Here is a 7,592-nt window from a genome sequence, read left to right on the forward strand (position 1 = left end):
TTGTTTTTAAAGATTTATTTATTTCTCTCCCCTTCTGTTGTTGTCAGCGGCACGGGAATCTGTGTTTCTTTCGGTTGAGTTATCTTGAGTCAGCTCTCCGTGTGTGTGTGTGGTGCCATTCCTGGGCAGGCCGCACCCTCCTTCGCACTGGGCGGCTCTCCCCATGGGGCGCACTCTCTGCGCGTGGGGCTCCCCCACGCGGGGGACACCCCTGTGTGGCACAGCACTCCTTGCGCGCATCAGCACCGCGAAACGGGCCAGCTCCACATGGGTCAAGGAGGCCCGGGGTTTGAACCGAGGACCTCCCATGTGGTAGACAGACGCCCTAACCACTGGGCTAAGTCCGCCTCCCTCAACTAATAATTGTTGGCCTCTGACTGTGTGCCAGATATTGTTCTATATACTGGCGCTATCTCAGGGAACACAACATGCAGAAATCGCTAGGAACTTATCTTCTAGTGTTCATTTATTGTCTTAGGCATAATGCCAGGTACTTTGGGGATGAATAAAAGAACCCCAGATCAAGTCAAAATACTCAATTCAGTAAAAATAACACTAGGGTAATCATGGAGTGTATGAATTCAGGGAAATAGAATGTGCTGCATGACAGGGGGGTAGAAGAGGGAAAGGGAGAAGGTGGGATTCACAGGAGAGAAGGGGTTTAAAATCAGCTTTAGGAAATGTCTAGGATCTTGACAGGAGAGATTTGTAGATTTTAGATAAGGTAATATCATGAATAAAGGCGGGAAGGCCGGAAAACACTGCGTCCATTTCAGTAACACTGAGTAGTTCAATTTGGCTGGAAATTAAGCACAAATTAAGTAGCAATGGGAAATTAAGAAGGAAACCTAGGTTGGGACCGTATTGAAGCCCTTAATTGCTATGATAAAATTAATACTTAGTTTGAAGGAAATGAGCAATCATCAAAGATATTTGAGAAGGGTATGATATGAGCAAAGCTGGACTTTTAAAGGATTTCTTTGTAAGAAGTGTGTAAGATACACTGGAATAGAGTAGTACAGGAAAGACATCTGGAAAAACTGCATAATGTGCCTCCGAACACAGTTTACCAATACCTTAACAAGGAGTGGGATCATTAGAGAGTTCCAAAGACATCACCGAGCACTGCTCTGTGACAACGGCAATACCAGCGGCTGGCAACGGCAACACCACAGCTGGCGTGAACCGCACTCTCAAGTTCATGTTTGGTCCTGCACCTCCTGCCCTGGCTCCACCCCTGTCTTAATTCCTTAGCAATTCTACATCCTTACTATTATATACCTAATCCACACATCCCTGTCATCTTCCCATCCATTCTGACCATGAGTTAAATTAAGCAGAGAAAAGAATATGTGACAAATTGGGTATTTGGGACAACCATCCCCAGTCTCTTGCACTGGCCAGGCTGAAACAAAATGTGAGGGTTTGGGGAAAAAAAAGTTAGTTTGGGACTCTGAATGAGAATTACTTTTCAAACCCATTAAAAGGATTTCACTTTCTACTTGGTTTAGTGGTCTTAAAAGTAATAGCAGGGAGTGGATGTGGCTCAAGTAGTTGAGCACCTGCCTCCCACATGGGAGCTCCCAGGTTCGATGCCCAATGCCTCCTAAAGAAGACAAACAATGAGCAGACAACAAGCAAAAACAAGCAAGCAATGAGCAGATGTGGCTCAAGCAGTTGAGCTCCCACCTCCCATATAGGAGGTCCCAGGTTCAATTTCCAGTGCCTCCTAAAGAAAAAAACAGACAATGAGCAGGCAACAAACAAAAAACAACACACAGACAATAAGCAAAAACAATGAGCAGACAACAAGCTAATAGATGAGGGAGACATCTGGGTGAGGGGGAGTAGAAATAATGCTTCAGATTCAGGACTATTCAGGTATTTTCAACCCTGGCAAGGTAGAAATGTTGATTTATTGGCCAAAAGACATCATTGGTAAGTAGAGAGAAACTTTGTGATAAAAACATTTGAGAACATCTCTCTAGGAAAGACTTCATTGAAGAGGAAAGGATACTATAATTAAGGTTGTTAACTATAACTTTCTACATATTATTTTCTATTTAAGGGGACTTAGAATGTTTAAAGATATTGCCAGGTAATTATGAGTACTCTAATTTGAAGAAAAAGAAGACCTCATAGCATTTTAGCATAGTTCTAAACTAATTTTTACCTTCCTTCTTATAACCAAGAAAAGCATGTTTTCTTATTACCTAACCTACATAAAGTTAAAGAGTTGGAAACTTGTAAATTTGTTTTACTAACAGAAATATAGTTGTTCATACCCATTTATTCAAAAAAGCCTCAAAATGAATACATAGATCTTAGAAAAATAAATTAAGGTATATTTAATTCTAGCCTAGCAGCACCAGACCTTAGCAGAATATAATCTACAGGAAGTGGAAGGAAAGTACAGCTCAAATTAATCCAACATTGTTTATTATATCAGAAAACAGCTGGGGGCAGAAAGCAACTGTGATTAGAATAAGTTTTATTTTGTGATTTCCCTTATAACTCAAATGTTCTCACCAGCTAGTATAACTCAGAAACAATGATACCAGACGTAAATCATATAGACTAAGAAAGACTTTGAGAAAGGTAAATATCATCTATGTCCTCATGATGCTAGGATAAACTACTTTATCAGTATTGGGACTTTGCCCCCTGATTAAATATAATCACAGTACAAATATTAGAAACTACATATTAGCACCACAAGAAAAATAGAAATCATCTAAAATAATACCATCTAAACATATTTACTATTACCAATTGACTAATTCTCAAGAAAAGAGTTTCTGTGCATATTGCTATGCTGAATTTCTTTCATTATTGGGGAGATTAACATCTACCTATCCCACCTTAAACCATTTATATTATTTCCTTTGTGAGAGATGTTCATTTCTCTGCAGCTGTTTTGAAAGGGTATACTAGCATATAAAATACAGAGGTTAGAGTGTCTTTTAATCTTGTTTATGATATTTTTGGCAATATCTTTGAAAATGATATTTTTGTGATGATAAAAGTTATACTTGCTGTTGATGATTTAGGAATATCAAGAAAAATATAAAAAAGAAAATCAAAACAAACTAAAATCCTATCACCTAAAAATCCAATGATATATCCATTGATGCAAATGGGAACCTGTGGCATTGTAACAGTTTTGTTCAATATCATTCAATGTTTGTTCATTTAAAGAAATTCCTGGTACATAGTAAGAGGTTAATAATTACATATTTATTTCAAAAATACATTTTAAATGTTCAAGATAGTATTGTTTATTGATTTTTCCACTTAATATATTGCAAGCATTTTTCAAATCAGTAAATTTCTTCAAAAATATTTTGGTAGCTGAGTTTTATCAATATAGATATATAATACATTAATGTGATAGTTAATTTCATGTGTCAACTTGGCTAGGATATGGTATACAGTTGTTTGGTCAAACAATGGCCTGCTTGTTACTGTGAGGGCATTTGTTAGATGGGATTTGCTTCTATAATCAGATGATTGCATGTAAGATCAAAGGAGATTGCTTTGGTATGGGGAGTCTCCTCATCTAATCAGTTGGAGGCCCTAAAAGACAGAACTGAGAATATCAGCGATCAGAAGAACTTCTCACTTACCTTCAGCATTGGCTCTTGCCAGAACTTATAGCTAGAGTTTGGATTTACCAGAAATCAAAATGATATCAAATCTCGTAATAGATTTATTATAAGGAATTGGCTCATACAACCATGGGGCTAGCAAGTCCAAACAGGAAATTTATATATATCAAGTTTGCTCTGTTGATATGTATATTGACTTATATAAACTTATTTAAATGTTTTGCTATTTAGGGGCCTTTATTTCATTTCTCCTTTTTTTTTTCACATTACAGAATACTGAGATGAACATATTTATAAGTTTTCTTATGGAATTGAGATGATTTTCTTAGGATATATTTCTGGACCCAAGAATATTAACATTTACAGGTTTAATACATATTATCACATTATTGCCTTGAATAGATGTCCTAATGTGTCCTTCATTGAGAAGCATAAAAGAAAGATTCCATTAAGACCACAACTCTTCTATGAAAATAGTATCACCTGAATCTGGACTCAGATGGGATCTCCCTTCATAAGAATTTCATGCTAATGTGCTGGAGGTGCAGTTAATGTTGGGGTTTAAGATATATTTAGGGGATTTGAATCTCTGGACTGACAATGTGATAGCCAGATCCTGAGCCTCAACAGACTCCAGCACCTACAATCTGATTTATTGGACTTACCACACTCAGCTAAGATGGAGGTGAAGGACAACCACCACACCATGGAGCCTAGAGTGATTACAACTGAAAATGGGAGGATTGCATCCAGCATCCAGGTGGAATCTGAGCCTCCTCTTGACATAAAGGTGCAATGGACACAACCAATCCAGTGTCCACATAGAAGAGGTGGCATTGGATTGGGAAAAGTGGACATAATGGACAAAGGGTATGGGGAAAGGCAGGAAGAGATGAGAGGTGGAGGCGTCTTCGGGACATGGAGCTGCCCTGGATGGTGCTTCAGAGGTAATCACCGGACATTGTAAATCCTCACAGGGCCTACATGATGGAATAGAGGAGAGTATGGGCCATGATGTGAACCAATGTATATGAGGTGCAGAGTTGCCCAAAGATGTACTTACCAAATCCAATGGATGTGTCATGATGATGGGAACGAGTGTTGTTGGGGGGGGGGGGAGAGGGGGGGTGGGGGGGTGGGGTTGAATGGGACCTCACATATATATTTTTAATGTAATATTATTACAAAGTCAATAAAAAATAAAAAAATTAAAAAAAAAAAAAAAAAAGAAAATAGTATCACCATTCCTTCTTATTCTGCAAAGCAATGAATGGAAATCATTGTTTCTACGGCTAGGATAATTCCTGAAATGAAACAAATCCATCTAAGATAATAGGGAAAGAATAATGTTTCAAATCAAATCTCTTCTAATTGATAAGGAAAGACACTGGGTTGTTATAACTGGTATCTTGGAATAGTGATAGCATATAGCATACCTGTAATGGTTCCTAGAGTAGATAAACAGATTATTCTTCTTTTCAAGCCCTGACAATATGTTAAATATATCTTTATCAATGCAATGTTTTGAGAATCTGTCAATGATCTTATAGTATTTTCTTTGATTTTCCCTCACTAAAAAGACAAATTCCATCTAGATCAGACAATTAGTAAAGCATGTAGTGAAGGCTTGAATATGTGGACATCTTTAACTCTTAATTTAAAAAAATGATCCCAAGAAGTACATTTGCCTAACAGATGAGCGATTTCTTTGTTGAAGTATAAATTATAATCAAATCCTGAGCATTTCCTTCATTTTACTGACATTATCGAAGTAAGTGATATCCTATTTCTATTTAGTAACTAGGTAATGTATTTTAAAAATTCAATTTTTGCTACTCCAAGGTCAAAGAATCCAGAATCCTATGTTAGACTGTTTAGATTCTCCATCTTTTTCATTCAATTTAGCAAATGTTAAATTAGCAGTTACAAAGTTATTTTTCAAACATCCTAATTTATTGAACACTGCTGAGATGTTCTTTAATATGCATAGCATGATCTCCTTTAGATAAAAGAAAAATAAAAGCTATACCAATGTACGTACACAATATGTATTTGTAATGCGAATAGGAAAAAAAAATCCAAAAGGATTTGGGTGGATGGGAGTGGTGGCTGGCTCTGAGACAGTGAGGTTGCTCTGTTACAATAATCATGTGTTACAGATATCTTCTCATCAAGCCAACCAAGAATATTATGATAGTATACTTCACAGAAATGGGACCTGGCCCAATTTAAAAGATAATCATCTCCTTTGGAGGTGCTTTTCTAATACAATAATATTAATGGATAATAAGTCTCCATTCTTAGTACATCTTTCAAAATTGGCTAGGGTCAGAGATTTGGTCAGAAACTGTAGTTTGTTTTTTCTCTTTGCAAAGCTAACTAGCTTGGAAAAAAGAGGAAAGTTTGGTCTTATTTAGATTACATTCTAAACACCTAAGATAAGATGCCTTTATGAATAGGAATCGCTTAAATATATCCTTTCTGAAAGCAGAGAAGGTTCCCAAGTCACCAGCAAGACCCTCTAGACCGCAGAGTTTCACTAACCTGTCTCTCTGCTGTACCTGGTAAAGTATGATGTATAGTGTAAAATCAAGAATTCCCCAAACCGTTAAGTTGTTTAAAGTTAGTGCTTGCAAGAAAGAACGCAGACTTTATTGTAGCACTTCTTTAAAAACTATTTCTGAGTATGAGCCAATGTAAATACTTTTTCCTTCCTAAGGCATCAAAAACGCTTGGTTTATTTACTGGGTTAAATTTTCAACGTTCGCTTCATCACCTCTGAGGCTGATAGCCAACAATGCTTTAAACTGCACGATTTCACAACAGGATGACAAAAAGGATTTTGGGATGAGTGCATGGTTTACGATTTTTACAAAACCCAACATTCAGAATATGACAGTAATTATCCTTTGGAAATCAAGGGACTGAAAATGGTGCAAATTTGGAAAATTCTCTCTCTCTTTTTTTTTTAAGTTCAGTACCAGCCCTAGTATCTAATTCCGATCCATTTCATCAGATGTCTAGCATATAGGAAACTTTAACACTATTATGCATAGAGAAAGAGGGAGAAGGAGATAAAAAGGAGAAAAAGAGGGTGGGTAATGAATCACAAGACAGAAATTGTCAAGGGAGTTCACTCTTACCAGTTCCTCCCTCGGCACACATCACAGCATGATGATCTCAAGTCCCAAGATGTAAGAAAAGAAGCAAGTTCGAAGGGTAGTGACGGGCTAGGCTTCTAAGTTAGCCATTGTCTTTGGAGTAAAAAAAAAAAAAAAATCATTCCTCTGCTCCCAAACTCAGCTTCCAGAGCCTGAGCCAGAGCCCGAGCCCAGCCCAGGCAGATCGTGCAACCTCTCCCTCCTCGCTCTCCTGCTCTCCCTCCGTTCTCCTCTGGGACTCTCTCCGCTGGGGCTCTCAGGCTGCCGGAGCTTCCGCCAACAGCCAATCGCCGGCCGCCCCGCCTTCCGTGACGCCGGGGGGGCGGAGCCTGCCTACTGCCCACTTCCCATCTCCAGCTGCTGGACGCAGCCGCCTGTCTGCCCCGCTCGGACGACCAGGGGCAAGGACCTTTTACTGTCCCACCTCAGACTTACGCTTTACCATACGGATTTCTTAAGGTTCAGGGTTTGGTTCATTCTCCTTTCGGGCTATTCTATTTAACAATGCACTCATTTATCTAAACTTGAAGCACTTGGGAATTATCTGTCGGAAGTTAAAGGGATCATATCTGAAAATTTACTGTTTTAGTTTTATAACTAGAAAAGAAATTGAAAAAGAGACCACAGTGCTACTTGGTATTTTTCTCACTCCCTGCCCTTCTGTTGTCTCACAAAAATGTGTCTTTGCCCATACAAAACTGCCAGGGTTTGTTAGATTTCTGCTCACAACTTTTTTTTCTTTCTGACAAGTAAGTTTCAATAAGTTGTCTGATCTCTCAAACCTTCTAAGTGCTTTGACAGAAAGGGGAGGGTCATTTGGAGA

The 7,592-nt window shown here is 38.3% G+C and overlaps 1 protein-coding gene across 1 annotated transcript in view; it reads right to left on the reverse strand.

Annotated features, from left to right (window-relative positions):
• Nucleotides 1-7,027, reverse strand: part of ATP10D (ATPase phospholipid transporting 10D (putative)) — a 111,110-nt gene extending 104,083 nt beyond the window's left edge. Inside the window, 1 exon segment of the mRNA XM_058299069.2 lies at nucleotides 6,752-7,027. The gene's annotated coding sequence lies outside the window, so the exon portion shown is untranslated.
• Nucleotides 7,028-7,592: the final 565 nt, after the last annotated feature.

This window comes from Dasypus novemcinctus, chromosome 1 (assembly GCF_030445035.2).
Source record: "Dasypus novemcinctus isolate mDasNov1 chromosome 1, mDasNov1.1.hap2, whole genome shotgun sequence".
NCBI classification, from domain to species: domain Eukaryota; kingdom Metazoa; phylum Chordata; class Mammalia; order Cingulata; family Dasypodidae; genus Dasypus; species Dasypus novemcinctus.